This window comes from Pristiophorus japonicus, unplaced genomic scaffold, assembly GCF_044704955.1.
Source record: "Pristiophorus japonicus isolate sPriJap1 unplaced genomic scaffold, sPriJap1.hap1 HAP1_SCAFFOLD_47, whole genome shotgun sequence".
In the NCBI taxonomy this organism is placed as follows: Eukaryota; Metazoa; Chordata; class Chondrichthyes; family Pristiophoridae; genus Pristiophorus; species Pristiophorus japonicus.
This window is the reverse complement of record NW_027254374.1, coordinates 488,236-503,965: the sequence shown is the minus strand read 5'-3', so window position 1 is coordinate 503,965 and position 15,730 is coordinate 488,236. Positions and strand designations below refer to the sequence as shown.

Genomic DNA, 15,730 nt, shown 5'->3' with positions numbered 1-15,730 from the left:
CTTACACTGAGGCACCAAATCCAGGGACCAGTTACAATGAGGCATCAAATCCAGGATGAATTACACCGTGACACCAAATTGAGAGATTAATAATACCGTGACAACAAATCCAGGGACCAGTAAGACTGAGACATCAAATCCAGGGATCCCTTACACTGGGACTACAAAATTACACAGAAATGGGCCATTTGTTCTTACCATTCTGTGCTGGACTTTATGCTCTGCTCGGGAATTAGAGAGCTTCAGTATGGGGAATGGTCATGCCGGTGAAAGCAGCTCTACTTAGAAGGAAAGGTGGGTAATGAATGAAGAGACGATGGAGGAATCAGACGGTGACTGGTGAGGCCTGGTGACAGATTATTTTCAGAAGTCCTTTTCAGGCAGGCTGATGATGAGATGTAACCAGCGCAACAATTGTATCCATCTGTTATTGCCCCAAATCCCCAAATCTAATGTCACTAATTTAGTTTTCCATGAGAAATGTAGAGATGACGATGTGCTGTTGACAGAAAGAAGGGAGGAAATGAGGCTTGCACAGGAAAGAAAGTTCCTTGAATGAACACATTGTGATGTTGTTTTGTGACTCGGCTCTGTGAGGTTAAAAACATGAAATGGAAAAGTGCATGTCCAGTAACACTTATATTACCAATATTGTTTTCTAAGTTAATCACTATATCCTAAGCCGAATATCCTATTGACTATCCCAATCACTAATCCCAATCCTAACAAATAACCACAAACCACAACCACTGAACCTACATCTAAACCCAGCCCCTAACCAAGGCTAAGAACATAAGAAATAGGAGCTGCAGTAGGCCATCTGGCCCCTTCAGCCCAACCCGCCATTCAATAAGATCTTGGCTGATCTGATCTTGGCCTCAATTCCGCTTCCCTGCTCTCTCCCCATAAACCTTGACTCCACCATCTTTCAAAAAGCATTCTATCTGCAAATTAAATGTTTTCAATGACCCAGACTCCACTGTTCATTGGGGTAGAGAATTTCAAAGATTCACGACCATCTGAGAGAAGAAATTCCTCTTCATTTCCATTTTAAATGGGCGCCCCCTTATGCTCAGGCTTTGCCACCTAGTTCTCGATTCCCCCACAAGAGGAAACAGAGATCAGTGGGGAAGCTAAAGACCTGATAAAGGAAGTAGTTAAACAATTATTTTGATACAAGAAATACTGCAAGGTATGTTAGTAACAAGTATTTATAATCAACTAACCCATCAAAATTAGCAAAGGCAATTACAAAGGTCAGAACATTTCAAAGTTGATCACATGCAGTATGTGTGGAGATTTATTAGCCGCATTCAAAAATCATCAAATAATACAGAAAATAACAGATTTACAATCTTACGCAAGATAGTTCTTTCAAGGGTTGGTTGAAATGAACGTCAAATTAGTGTAAAGTGAGACACGCCGGTTCAGTCTGAGACATTCACAAGCCGTATAATCAAACGAAACAAGTTTGGGATTTGATGTGGGAAAAGTGAACTAATCTGGAGTAAGAAAAGGCCCAACATGGAAGGGAAGGGAACATTAATTAGTCTACTTTTATTGTGGAGAAATGAAATATTGGACACACGGTGTTTGAAACAATACTGAGACAGAACACTAATCTCCAGCTCAGGTACAGGGTTATTCAGAGCAGCAGATACAAAGTCTCAGTGCCAGAATGAACATGGTTCAGTGCCCAATGGGAGCCCAGTATATCCTGTCCCATTCACTAAAGTGGTCTTGGGTATATACCCAGCATTCCCCGCGATGGAGAATATGCCGAGCACAGACTACAGGGGTCCAGTGCGCAGGCGCGAGACCTGGCTGTATTTGGAGCATGCGCGGTGCGTGTAATGGCGAAGCGCGTGTGGTGAAATGTGTTCCGCCAAACAGCTCCTACTCCGCGGGGCGGAGGGGAGTAAAGGACCAGCGGGGAGCCGGGGAGGCTTCAGAAACAACTGGTGCCCGCCGCAAGCCCGGAATAATAACCGGAATATCGGCGGCTGCAGCCTCGAGGCTTTCTCCCGGTCACAGGCCCAGGGTAACGGCGGCCATCTTTGTACAGGAAGGCAGGGTCAGTCCTCCGCCATCTTGGTTCAGTGAGCAGCAAAGCGCATGCGCGGCCATCTTGGTAAAGTAAGAGCTGACTTATTTTATTCTCACACCTCGGATTTCTCTCATTGTTCTGATCTCCAAAGTGTATCGTCCCAACCTGCTCAACCTGTCCTCATCAGAGAACCCCCTCCTCGCCGGAATCAACCTCTGAACAGCCTCCAGTGTAAGTATATCCTTCCTTAAACACACAGTATTCCAGGTGTGGTCTCACCAACATCCTGCACACTTGGAGCAGGACTTCTCTGCTTAAACACACAGTATTCCAGGTGTGGTCCCACCAACACCCTGTACACTTGGAGCAGGACTTCTCTGCTTTTTATTCTATCCGCCTGACAATAAAGGCCAACATTACATTTGCCTTCCTGACTACTTCCTGAACCTGCAGACTAACTTTTTGTGTTTTATGCACAAACACCCTCAGGTCTCTCTGTCCTCTAGCACTGTGCAATTTTTCTCCATTTAAATTATAATTTGCTTTTCTATTATTTCTGCCAACGTGGATAACCTCAAAATTTCCCATATTATACTCCATCTGACAAATTTTTGCCCACTCATTTCACCTGTCGATATCCCTTTGCAGATTTTTTGTGTCCTCAATTTGCTTTTCCACCCATCTTTGTATCATCAGCAAACTTGGCTTTATTACACTCGGTCCCTTCTTCCAATTCATTAATATAGATTGTAAATAGTTGAGGACCCAGCACCGATACCTGCGGCATCCCACTAGTTACCATTTGCCAACCGGAAAAAGACCCATTTATCCAGACTCTCTGTTTTCTGTTAGTTAGCCTATCCTCTATCCATGCTAATATACTGCCCCCAACCCGGTAAGCTTTTATCTTGTGCAGTAACCTTTTATGTGGCACCTTATAAAATACCTTCTGGAAAATCCAAATACACCACATACACTGGTTCCGCCTTATCCATCCTACTCATTACATCCTCAAAGTACTCCAGCAAATTTGTCAAACATGATTTCCCTTTCATAAAGCCATACTGACTCTGCTTGATTGAATCATGCTTTTCCAAATGTCCCACTACTGCTTCCTTAATAATGGACTCCAGCATTTTCCCAATGACAGATGTTAGGCTAACTAGTCTATAGTCTCCTGCTTTTTGTCTGCCTTCTTTTTTAGAGAGAGGCGTTACATTTGCAGTTTTCCAATCTGTTTGGACTGCCCCAGAATCCAGCGAATTTTGGTAGATTACAACTCATGTGACCACTATCTCTGCAGCCACTTCTCTTAAGACCCTACGATGTAAACCATCAGGGCAAGGTGACTTGTCTTCCTTTAGTCCCATTATTTTACCGAGTACTACTTCATTATGAATAGTTATTGAATTAAGTTCCTCCCTCACTATAGCCCCTTGATTATGCACTTCAGTATTACTCTCAGTGACCGAGTGTTTTACTCTAATTAAACTGATCTCGGACTGTTTCTGTCAGATATTAACTCCTGCAAGGTCCCAGCAAACACTCCCACTCCCTCGTCCCTCCAATGTTGCTGCAGGATTGCTTTGTGAAGACGGGCTCATGGAGAGAAACATCCTGCACGGAATGATTCAAATTGATCATCTCCATGGGACAAGGCTTGCAGCTTTAATCATTCTCTGTCCTTTCCCCCCAGGCCCAGTTCCTTTGCTCAGATTCTGATAAAAGTAAATTGGGAAAAGTGCACTTTGATTTTTACAGATTGAATTATTGCAGAGAGCTGCGCATGTGCGGTTCAGCCCCGCCCCCTGTGTCGATTCCCAGTGAGCAGAAGAGCACATGCGCCCTCCCCTCTCCCAGTCCTGCCTGGGATCACCATTCACTCAGTGAGTTGAGGAAGATGGTTTAAAACAGCCGGGAATGGAGACACCACGACCCCGGGGTAAGGCAGCGAGCAGCAGCCTCCTGACAGCTTTGCAGCGCTTTGGGAGCATGTCCGCAGATGGGCTCAGAGATCGGCATTTAGTCCCGGGGGAGGCAGAGTGGAGCAAGAACCAGTGTCAGTGCGTGGTGTGAGTGGGGGAAGGGAGAGGCCATTCTTGGGCTGTGTGTGTCCAGGGTAAGGAAGACAGAATGGGCAGAATCTGCTATTTACAATCTGCTGCTTTCTCTCTCCAAACCAGGAGTGAACGTTCCTGGTTGAGTTCCCTCGGGGGCTGTCTGTAAGGGGCAGAGTGGATCAGGAACTAGTTCCGGGACATGATGTGAGTGGGGGAAGGGAGAGGCCATTCTCGGGCTTGTGCGGACAGTGTAAGGTAACAGTGAAAGTAAACCACCTCGCTCTTTCCAATCATTGCTGCCTTCTTTCCCCAAATCAGCAGTGAATTTTCCTGATTCAGTTCCAATCTCACTGTGTCTGTTGTTCTTGGACAGTGAGCAGTGGAAACACAGCCTGACAGTGAGGATGTGGGGAGTTTCACAAAGTGCATCTATTGCAGGCACCAGGAGAGGAGTGTGGGAGAAGATATTTTAAAGACTGTTTATATTGTTTCGGTGAGCTGAGTTCTCCAGAACCATGTTGCTGGTGGTCGAGAGATACATTGTCACTCCCTCATAATCTCCCCCGCATCCATATCTTAGAACTAATAATGTTCTCGTATTATTATTCTCAGAGCAAAATTCTTCAGCCAGAACAAATGTGAGCTTTCTTCCACCCGGAACACAAGGAACAGTGCAGGCAGCTCCTTCTCACACACAGTAAGTAGATTATCACTCACAGAGCGCAGACACACAGAACTGTCCTCAATCCTATTGTCACAGGCAGCAGAAGCTGTCAGTCCCACAGTGATCCGAAGTGGCAGAGTTACATTGTGAACCTTACAGCCACATGGAGCAGTAGAATCAGATGCTGTTTCACCATTGAAACAGATCACACTGATGGTACATTAAACACACACACTCACTTGCCAGAAACTAGCAGGTAGAGAATAAAAGACAATCATCTATCAGAAAAAATGTCCAATAGAATGTATAAACCACACTCGCATATCAGAAGCTGATGGGTACAGAGCAAAAGCCATATTCATGTTTCAGAATCTGACGGATTCAGTATTTAACCCCCCGAACATACCAGAAGATGACAGGTGCAGAATAAAACCCACATTCCCGCACCACAGACTGACAGATACAGTATATAACACACACCCACATATATGAAAGTGACAGTAATAGAATAAAATCCCCACTTGCATACCAGAGAGTGACAGGTAAAGTGTAAATCCCATGGGCACATATCGGACAACTGAAAGGCCGTAAGTAAAATTGTTACTTGCATCGCCGAAACTGATAGGGGCAGAGTAAAACCCACACCCACACATCAGAAAAAATGACAAGGAGAAGGCAAAATCTTCACTCACATATCAGAGAAATACAGGTTAAATGTAAAATTGATTCTCACGTTCACATACCAGAGACTGGCAAATACAGAGTAAATTCCACACTCGCATAGCAGGAACTGACAGATACAGTCGAAAACACACAATCAAGTAGCAGGTACAATCTAACATATCAGAAACTGAGAGGCACAGATTAAACCTCTACACACGCCAAAACCTGACAGTTACAGAAAAATATACACACTTGCATATCAGAGACTGAGTGATACAGTATAAAACCCACACTCACATATCAGAGGCTGACATATTACAATCCATATTCCCATAACATAAATTGACATACAGTGACATGCCCAGACTCACAAACCAGTAATTGACAGGTACAGAGTAAAGATCTCTCTTTCATACCAGAAACTGACATGTACAAAGGAAAGTCCACTCACAATTAAGCAGAAACTGCAGGTATAGAGTAAGGCCCACAATCACATGTCAGAACGTGACAGGTACAAAATAAAAGCCAGACTCCCATAACAAATGCAGAGATACAGAGAAAGGCCCACACTCACAGCAGAGACAGATAGATGCAGAGTGAAACTCAGACTCATTTACCAGAGACCGACCAAGTCAGCATAAACACTCACCTCCATAACACAAATTGACAGTTAAAAAGTAAAACGAATACTCTATCAGGAATTGGTGGTACACAGTAAAACAATACCAACATACTGGAGAATGACGGGTATGGAGTAGAGCTCACATTCACATAAGAGATGGACAGATACAGCACAGAACACACACTCACACACCAAGAATGGAAAGAAACATAGAAAATAGATGCAGGAGTTGGCCATTTGGCCCTTCGAGCCTGCACCGCCATTCAATATAATCATGGTTGATCATGCAACTTCAGTACCCCACTCCCGCTTTCTCTCCCTACCCCTTGATCCCCTTAGCCGGAAGGACCACATCTAACTCCCTCTTGAATATATCCAACGAACTGGACACCACAACTTTCTGTGGTAGAGAATTGCACAGGTTTACCACTCTCTGGGTGAAAAAGTTTCTCCTCATTTCATTCCGACATGGCTTACCCCTTATCGTTAGACTGTGACGCCTGGTTCTGGACTTCTCCAACATCGGGATCATTCTTCTTGCATCGAACTTGTCCAGTCCTGTCATAATTTTATATGTTTCTATGAGATCCCCTCTCATTCTTCTAAATTCCAGTGAGTGCAAGCCTAGCCGATCCAGTCTTTCTTCATATGTCAGTCCTGCCATCCCGGGAATCAGTCTGGTGAACCTTCACTGCACTCCCTCAATAGCAAGCACGTCCTTGCTCAGATTAAGAGACCAAAACTGCACACCATACTCAAGGTGTGTCTCACCAAGGCCCTCTACAACTGCAGTAACACCTCCCTGCTCCTACACTCAAATCCTCTCGCTATGAAGGCCAGCGTGACAGTTGCTTTCTTTACTGCCTGCTGTACCTGCATGCCGACCTTCAGTGACTGATCTACCATGACACCCAGATCTCTTTGAACCTCCCCTTTTATTAATCTGTCACCATTCAGGTAATAACCTGCCTTCCTGTTTTTGCCACCAAAGTGGATAACCTCTCATTTATCCACATTATACTGCATCTGCCATGCAATTGCCCATTCACCTAACCTGTCCAAGTCAACCTGCAGCCTCTTCGCATCCTCCTCACAGCTCACACTGCCACCCAGCTTTAGTGTCATCTGCAAACTTGGAGATATTACTTTCAATTCCATCGTCTAAATCATTAATATATATATTGTAAGTAGCTGGGATCCCAGCACTGAACCTTGTGGCACCCCACTAGTCACTGCCTGCCATTCTGAAAAGGATCCGTTTATCCCACTCTTTGCTTCCTGTCTGCCAACCAGTTCTCTATCCACGTCAGTACATTACCCCCAATACCATGTGCTTTAATTTTGCGCACTATTCTCTGGTGTGGGACCTTGTCAAAAGCCTTTTTAAATTCCAAATACACCACATCCACTGGTTCTCCCTTATCCACTCTACTAGTTACATGCTCAAAAACCTCTCGAAGATTTGTCAAGCATGATTTCCCTTTAATAAATCCATGCTGACTTGGACCGATCCTGTCACTGCTTTCCAAATGCTCTGCTATTATATCTTTAATTGATTCCAGCCTTTTCCCCACCACCGATGTCAGGCTAACTGGTCTATAATTCCCTGTTTTCTCTCTCCCTCCTTTTTTAAAAAGTGGGGTTACATTAACTACGCTCCAATCCATAGGTACTGATCCAGAGTCCATGGAATTTTGAAAAATGACCACCACTGCATCTACTATTTCTAGGGCCACTTCTTTAACTACTCTGGGACGCAGACTGTCAGACCCTGGGGATTTATTGGCCTTCAGGTTCCCTGCAAGCATTTCCTGACTAATCAGGATTTCCCTAAGTTCCTCCTTCCTGCTAGACCCTCAGTCCCCTAGTATTTTTGGGAGGTTATTCGTGTCTTCCTTAGTGAAGACAGAACCAAAGTATTTGTTCAGTTGGTCTGCCATTTCCTGTTCCCTATTATGAATTCACCTGATTCTGACTGCAAGGGGCCTACATTAGACTTCACTAATCTTTTTCTCTTCACATATATATAGAAGCTTTTGCAGTCAGTTTTTATGTTCCCTGCAAGCTTACTCTCATATTCTATTTTCCTCCTCCTAATTACACCCTTAGTCCTCCTCTGCTGAATTCTAAATTTCTCCCAGTCCTCAGGTTTGCTGCTTTTTCTGGCCAATTTATATGTCTCTTCCTTGCATTTAACACTGTCCCTAATTTCCCTTGTTAGCCACGGTTGAGCCACCTTTCCTGTTGTATTTTTACGCCAGACATGGATGTACAATAGTTGTAATTCATCCATGTGATCTTTAAATGTCTTCCATTGCTTATCCACCGTCAACCCTTTAAGTTTCATTCGCCAGTTTATCCCAACCAAATCACGTCTCATACCATCGAAGTTTCCTTTAAGTTCCGGACCCTAGTCTCTGAGTTAACTGGGTTGCTCTCCATCTTAATGAAGAATTCTACCACATTGTGGTCACTCTTCCCCAAGGAGCCTCGCATGACCAGATTGCTAATTAATCCTCTCTCGTTACACAAAACCCAGTCAAGGATGGCCTGCTCACCCGTAGGTTCCTCGACATATTGGTCGAGAAAACCATCTCTGAAACACTCTAGAAAGTTTTCCACCACAGTATTGCTACAAGTTTGGTTAGCCCAATCAATATGTAGGTTGTCACCCATGATAACTGCTATACCCTTATTGCACGCGTCCTTAATTTCCTGTTTGATGCCATCCCCAACCTCCCTACTACTGTTTGCTGGTCTGTACACAACCCCAACTAACGTTTTCTGCCCTTTGGTGTTTCACAGCTCTACCCATATAGATTCCACATTATCCCAGCTAATGTCCTCCCTGACTATTGCATTAACCTCCTCTTTAACCATTAACACTACCCCACCTCCTTTTCCTTTCTGGCTATTCTTCCTGAATATTGAATACCCCAGGATGTTATGTTCCCAGCTTTGGTTACCCTGGAGCCATGTCTCAGTAATCCCAATTACATCATATCCGTTAACAGCTATCTGTGCAGTTAATTTGTCCACATTATTGCAAATGCTCCTCGCTTTGAGAATCAGAGCTTTCAGGCTTGTTTTTTTAACACTCTTTGTCCCTTTAGAATTATGTTGTAATGTGGCCCTTTTTGATACAGAATGAAACCCACAGGCAATTACCAGAAATTGCCAGGTACAGGATAAAATCCACCTCTCATATCAGAAACTAACATACAGAGTAAAACCCTCATCCACATACCAGAGATGGACAGATAGAGTCAAATCCACACTCTCATACCAGACACCCACTATATAAGAAAATAAGAAAATAAGAAGTAGGATCAGGACTAGGCCATACGGCCCCTCGAGAGTTCTCCGCCATTTAATCCAATCATGGTTGATCCGATCATGGACTCAGCTTCACTTCCCCGCCCGTTCCCCATAACCCCTTATTCCCTTATCGGTTAAGACACTGTCTATCTCTGTCTTAAATATATTCAATGTCCCAGCTTACACAGGTCTCTGAGGCAGCGAATTCCACAGGTGTACAACCCTCTGAGATAAAACAATGTCTCCTCCTCTCAGTTTTAAATGGGGGGAGCACTTATTCTAAGATTATGCCCCCTAGTTCTAGTCTCCCCTATCAGTGAAAACATCCTCTCTACGACTACCTTGTCAAGCCCCCTCATATTCTTATACGTTTCGATAAACCACCTTTCATTCATTCTTCTGAATTCAATGAGTAGAGGCCCAACCTCCTCAACCTTTTCTCATAAGTCAACCCCTCATCTCCGGAATCAACCCAGTGAATCTTCTCTCAACTTCCTCCAAAGCAAGTATATCCTTTCATAAATATGGAAACCAAAACTGCATGCAGTATTCCAGGTGTGGCCTCACTAATAACCTGTATAACTGTAGCAAGCCCTCCCTGCTTTTATACTCCAAACCCTTTGCAATAAAGGAAAAGATTGCACTGGCCTTCCTGATCACTTGCTGTACCTGAATTCTAACCTTTTGTGTTTCATGCACAAGTAACCCCAGGTCCCGTTGTACTGCAGCACTTTGCAATCTTTCTCCATTAAAATAATAACTTGATCTTGGATTTTTTTTCTGCCATCGTGCCTCACTTCACACTTTCCAACATTATACTCCATCTGCCAAATTGTTGCCCACTTACTTAGCCTGTCTATGTCCTTTTGCAGATTTTTTGTGTCCTCCTCACACATTGCTTTTCCTCCCATCTTTGTATCATCAGCAAACTTGGCTACGTTACATAGAAACATAGAAAATAAGTGCAGGACTAGGCCATTCTGACCTTCTAGCCTGTACCACCATTCAATGAGTTCATGGCTGAACATGCAACTTCAGTACCCCCTTTCTGCTTTCTCGCCATATCCCTTGATTCCCCTCGTAGTAAGGACTTCATCTAACTCCTTTTTGAATATATTTAGTGAACTGGCCTCAACTACTTTCTGTGGTAGAGAATTCCACAGGTTCACCACTCTCTGGGTAAAGAAGTTTCTCCTCATCTCGGTCCTAAATGGCTTACCCCTTATCCTTAGACTGTGACCCCTGGTTCTGGACTTGCCCAAAATTGGGAACATTCTTCCTGCATCTAACCTGTCTAAACCCGTCAGAATTTTAAACATTTCTATGAGGTCCCCTCTCATTCTTCTATACTCCAGTGAATACAAGCCCAGTTGATCCAGTCTTTCTTGATAGGTCAGTCCCGCCGTCCCGGGAATCAGTCTGCTGAACCTTCGCTGCACTCCCTCAATAGCAAGAATGTCCTTCCTCAGGTAAGGAGACCAAAACTGTACACAATACTCCAGGTGTGGCCTCACCAAGGCCTTCTACAACTGTAGCAACTCCTCCCTGCCCCTGTACTCAAATCCCCTCGCTATGAAGGCCAACATGCCATTTGCTTTCTTAACCGCCTGCTGTACCTGCATGCCAACCTTCAATGACTGATGTACCATGACCCCCAGGTCTCGTTGCACCTTCCCTTTTCCTAATCTGTCACCATTCAGATAATAGTCTGTCTCTCTGTTTTTACCACCAAAGTGGATAACCTCACATTTATCCACATTATACTTCATCTGCCATGCATTTGCCCACTCACCTAACATATTCAAGTCACTCTGCAGCCTCATAGTAATGGTTCCAGTTTGGTTAACCCAATCTGTGTGCATATTAAAGTCACCATTATAACTGCTGCACCTTTATTGCATGCACCCCTAATTTCCTGTTTGATGCCCTCCCCAACATCACCACTGCTGTTTGGAGTCTGAACACAACTCCCACTGACGTTTTTTGCCCTTTGGTGTTCTGCAGCTCGACCCATATAGATTCCACATCATCCAAGCTCATGTCCTTCCGAATGATTGCATTAATCTCCTCTTTAACCAGCAATGCTACCCCAACTCCTTTTCCTTTTATTCTATCCTTTCTGAATGTTGAATAGCCCTGGATGTTGAGTACCCAGACCTGGTCATTCTGTAGCCACGTCTCTGTAATCCCAATCACATCATATCTGTTAACATCTATTTGCACAGTTGATTCATCCACCTTATTACGGATACTCCTTGCATTAAGACACAAAGCCTTCAGGCTTGTTTTTTTAACACCCTTTTCCTTTTAGAATTTTGCTGTACAGTGGCCCCTTGGTCCCTTCTTCCAAGTCGTTAATATAGATTGTAAATAGTTGGGGTCCCAGCACTGATGCCTGCGGCACCCCACTCATTACTGATTGCCAACCCGAGAATGAACCATTTACACAGACTCTCTGTTGTCTGTTAGTTAGCCAATCCTCTATCCATGCTAATATATTACCCCCAGCCCCGTGAACTTTTATCTTGTGCAGTAACCTTTTATGTGGCACCTTGTCAAATACCTTCTGGAAGTCCAAATACACCACACCTACTTTATCCACCCTGGCCCGTGATGTGAAGTGGAACATAATTCATCGAAAGCACCTCTGACAGTATTGAGGAGAAACTGACCGATCAAATGTGAAAAATGAATTCCTGAATGTTTGGTATTGTACAAGACAAAAATAGAAAGAATGCATTTCTTCCAAATGTCCAGGCATGGTCTGAATGATGGATTAGTGATTTTGAGATGAGATAAAATTATAACTTTCGCATACTGTTTAAAAATAGACTGATATTTGAGAACAAAAATATTTCATTTCAGAATTTTTTTCAACATGGTACAAGCAGAGAAGGAGTTTGATGATGGATGCCATTGCCTAATAGAGAACTGATTTAGTTGGCTAATATTGCATATTTTCTTCTAATTTTTTTAAGTTTTGATTTGCTGTGTATTTCCACCTGTTTTGAATAACACCAAAAATGAAAATAATCATTGCATTTAGGATAAGGGGTAGGCCATTTAGGACTGAGATGAGGAGAAACTTCTTCACTCAAGAGAGTTGTTAACCTGTGGAATTCCCTGCGCAGAGAGTTGTTGAGGCCAGTTCACTGGATATATTCAAGAGGGAGTTAGATATGGCTCTTACATTTAAGGGGATCAAGAAGTATGGAGAGAAAGCAGGAAAGGGGTACTGAAGGAATGATCAGCCATGATATTGAATGGTGGTGCAGGCTCGAAGGGCCGAATGGCCTACTCCTGCACCTATATTTCTATGTTTCTATGTTCGTTGCATGCTCAAACAATTCCAGCAAATTTGTCAAACTTAACTTCCCCTTCATAAATCCATGCTGACTCTGCCTGACCGAATTATGTTTTTCCAAATGTGGTGCGAATGCTTCTTTAAGAATGAACTCTTCAACATTTTCCCAACCACAGATGTTAGGCTAAACTAGTCTACAGATTCCTGCTTTTTGTCTGCCTCCTTTTTAACCGAGTGTGGCTCTCAGTCCCCGGGCAACACCAAGTGCGGCTCTCAGTCCCCGGGCAACACCGAGTGTGGCTCTCAGTCCCCGGGCAACACCGAGTGTGGCTCTCAGGCCCCGGGCAGCAGCAAGTGCGGCTCTCAGGCCCCGGGCAGCACCGAGTGCGGCTCTCAGTCCCCGGGCAACACCGAGTGCGGCTCTCAGTCCCCGGGCAACACCGAGTGTGGCTCTCAGGCCCCGGGCAGCACCAAGTGCGGCTCTCGGTCCCCGGGCAACACCGAGTGCGGCTCTCGGTCCCCGGGCAACACCGAGTGTGGCTCTCGGTCCCCTGGCAGCACCGAGTGTGGCTCTCGGTCCCCTGGCAGCACCGAGTGTGGATCTCGGTCGCCGGGCAGCACCGAGTGCGGCTCTCGGGCCCCGGGCAACGCCGAGTGCGGCTCTCAGTCCCCGGGTAACACCGCGTGCGGATCTCAGTCCCCGGGCAACACCGAGTGTGGCTCTCGGGCCCCGGGCAACACCGAGTGTGGCTCTCGGTCCCCGGGCAACACCGAGTGCGGATCTCGGTCCCCGGGCAGCACCGATTGTGGCTCTCAGTCCCCGGGTAACACCGAGTGCAGATCTCAGTCCCCGGGCAACACTGAGTGTGGCTCTCGGGCCCCGGGCAACACCGATTGTGGCTCTCATTCCCCGGGCAACACCGAGTGCGGCTCTCGGTCCCCGGGCAACACCGAGTGCAGCTCTCGGTCCCCGGGCAACACCGAGTGCGGCTCTCGGTCCCCGGGCAACACCGAGTGTGGCTCTCGGTCTCCGGGCAACACCGAGTGCGGCTCTCGGTCCCCGGGCAACACTGAGTGCGGCTCTCAGTCCCCGGGCAACACCGAGTGCAGCTCTCAGTCCCCGGGCAGCACCGAGTGCATCTCTCGGTCCCCGGGCAACACCGAGTGCGTATCTCGGTCCCCGGGCAGCACCGAATGTGGCTCTCTGTCCCCGGGCAACACCGAGTGCGGCTCTCGGGCCCCGGGCAACACCGAATGTGGCTCTCTGTCCCCGGGCAACACCGAGTGCGGCTCTCGGGCCCCGGGCAACACCGAGTGCGGCTCTCGGGCCCCGGGCAACACCGAGTGCGGCTCTCGGGCCCCGGGCAACACCGAGTGCGGCTCTCGGGCCCCGGGCAACACCGAGTGCGGCTCTCGGGCCCCGGGCAACACCGAGTGCGGCTCTCGGGCCCCGGGCAACACCGAGTGCGGCTCTCGGGCCCCGGGCAACACCGAGTGCGGCTCTCGGGCCCCGGGCAACACCGAGTGCGGCTCTCGGGCCCCGGGCAACACCGAGTGCGGCTCTCGGGCCCCGGGCAACACCGAGTGCGGCTCTCGGGCCCCGGGCAACACCGAGTGCGGCTCTCGGGCCCCGGGCAACACCGAGTGCGGCTCTCGGTCCCCGGGCAACACAGAGTGCGACTCTCGGGCCCCGAGTCAGAGCCACCGGGCCCGGCACCAGCAACCCCGGGGGCAGCCCCTCCCCGACACCAAGAAAACAACAACTTACATTTATACAGCAGGCCCAGCAATTCCCAGCCGCTCTGTATCAGGTGGGCGCTGGATGTGGAAGTCACTCACTGGCCTCCTGTGTGGGTCTGTTTGTCACATCAGTTTGAGCTGGATGGAGAGCGGGAGAAGCTGCTGGGTTTCACCCCCAGTACTTCTGGGCCCAGTGGGAACAACAATTTCCCATGAGGGCCTGTCGAGGGAGGTGGGTTCCATTCACTGAAGTACAGCAGTGATCCAGATGTGTTATTACGACAATCCGGCAGCTTTCATGGTCACTTTTTTCTCGTGCCGGCCCCACAAATGACCAGACTCATTAAGTTCAATTTCACAACCTGCCTTTGTGTTTTTGTGTGTTCTCTCACACTCACTTTTCCTGTTTGAAATTCACTTTACAGGGTGTTAAAAGGGGAGGATTTGTAGACTGGAAGCTCAAACCAAACATCACCTCAAGATCTGACAGTCACTCAATACATCGGGACTGGAATATCATCAGCTTTTGACCATGGAAGCAGAAGGCACCGTTTACAGTGGGGAGAAACGGTACACGTGCTCTGTGTGTGGACAAGGCTTCAGCCAATCGTCCAAACTGGAGAGACACAAGTGCAGTCACACTGGGGAGAAACCGTGTAAATGTGGGGATTGTGGGAAACGTTTCAACTACCCATCCCAGCTGGAAATACATCGGCGAATTCATACTGGGGAGAGACCGTTCACCTGCTCCGACTGTGGGAAGGGATTCATTCCATCATCCGACCTGCTGACACACCAGCGAGTTCACACTGGAGAGAGACCGTTCAGCTGCTCTGAATGTGGGAAGGGATTCTCTCGGTCATACCACCTTCTGAGACACCAGCGAGTTCACACTGGGGAGAGGCCATTCACCTGCTCCGACTGTGGGAAGGGATTCTCTCAGTCAGGCAACCTGCTGAGACATCAGCGAGTTCACAAGTGACTGCAGGGGTTGGATTCTGCTGTTATTCACATCCCGGACTGAATCGTGTTCATTCTGACAGTTGGGGTTTATAACTCCTGTAACACTGATGTTAATAACTCCTGAAATCGACTGGAGTTTAATATTTGGGATATAGACACATAAATTAGTGTTGCTTTCAACACATTGCTGTGGATTTTTGTCTTTCCCACCTGAGGGTTTAGCATCACTTGGCTGGAGCTGAGAAAGGACATTCTGTGGGGAGGATTTTACAGGGGGAACAGAACTTCAGCCTGGACACTGACCTTCAGGACCACACACAGATCTCATTCATCTCAACTCCAATGTGTA

General features: G+C 46.8%; 1 long non-coding RNA gene across 1 annotated transcript; it reads left to right on the top strand.

Annotated features, from left to right (window-relative positions):
* The first annotated feature begins 1,885 nt into the window (after positions 1-1,885).
* On the top strand, positions 1,886-15,101 carry LOC139252466 (uncharacterized). The gene is made up of 3 exons (XR_011591489.1): positions 1,886-2,278; positions 4,720-4,804; positions 14,844-15,101. It is a non-coding gene; the product is annotated as an uncharacterized lncRNA (long non-coding RNA).
* Positions 15,102-15,730: the final 629 nt, after the last annotated feature.